We start from the raw sequence: 1,355 nt of genomic DNA, 5'->3' as shown, positions 1-1,355 counted from the left end.
GTCTCCATTCAAACCCAGGTTTAAAGCCTTGCAGGGCAGCATAAAGCCCACTGCCAACATTAAGACGGAAAAAAGAAAATAACAAATGCTCAGTTCAGGTATTTATAAAATATGGGAATCAGGAAATTGTCTACAAAACCAAACTGAAAACAAAAAAACACTTTAGATTTAAAATGTAAAAATGTTTTTTTTTTTTTTTTTTAAGTTCATTCAATTCAGTTTATTTCTATAGTGCCAATTCCCAACATATGTAATCTCAAGGCACTTTACAGTTCAGCAGATCATTCAGTCAAATTTTATGCATCCGTATAACATGGATGCATAAACACCTCCTTTTACTTCAGTATTAAATTCAGTTTAAAGTGACAGATTATATTTAAAAATGACTCTGGACCTTTACTGGTTGTTGATTTTCTTTATTCAGACCCCACTGATTTCTAATTGGTTACCCCTGTACTGGGTCATCAAATCAATTCAGTTTAGTCTGTCAAATAAGCTGCCTGTAGTGCCTTTAAATGTCCTGCAGGTGTCAGTATTCTGCAACACAGTATCAACGCAGTATCAGTAGTTTGGCGCTAATGTGTCCAAACACTTCAAGATGCCTGATTAACCATCACTACCTAGGTTTAATTGACACACACACTGAAGTTAATGAGGAAAAGGTATCAAACTCAATATATTAAAGGTTCTTTGTTTAATACAGTAACTTTATTGATCCCACACACCAGTAATTCACATTTCATGAGCTCTAAAGTAATGCAAAAAATAATTTGTATGGTAAACAATTTACCAAACAATAAGGTTTGTTTCAGTATATGTAATTTAAATCTAGTTAGCAAAATAAATATTGTCAATATTTTCACAGCTCAGATTCCCTTTTCAGATATTTCATCATTTAATGTCCGTCTATTCCTGTCTCGCAGGAAGATGTTTTTGATTGAATTAACTGCAGTTTCATTACATTCATTGGAACTTTTAAGAATATATGTTACAAAAACAAAAAGGGTTTACTATAAATAGGATCATTAAATCTGCACCCACATTCAAGGCAGAGGTAGGAAAAAATATATTTACTGTAAGTGTGGTCTTCTCCAGCCTCACAGCCTTGGTCTGCAGATATTTATATAACCTGTACAAAAAACAAAAACGACACAATTTCAATTTATTATGCATGTTTTTTGTTTGAGTATAGGTCTAAGAAGTCAGAGTAACAGAAAGTTATTCGGTGTTTATACATGTGGATGCAGTAACCGTAAGCCGCCACTGGAGGGCATTAGAGGATCATAAACAAGGAGAGCTGTTCCGTAAAAATTCAAAAAATATCCACTGGATAATGACTGGGAGTCCAGTGGATA

The sequence above is a fragment of the Cyprinodon variegatus genome, unplaced genomic scaffold (assembly GCF_000732505.1).
Source record: "Cyprinodon variegatus isolate N-32 unplaced genomic scaffold, C_variegatus-1.0 Scaffold3093, whole genome shotgun sequence".
Taxonomy (NCBI): domain Eukaryota; kingdom Metazoa; phylum Chordata; class Actinopteri; order Cyprinodontiformes; family Cyprinodontidae; genus Cyprinodon; species Cyprinodon variegatus.
Note: the sequence above shows the minus strand (reverse complement) of the source record.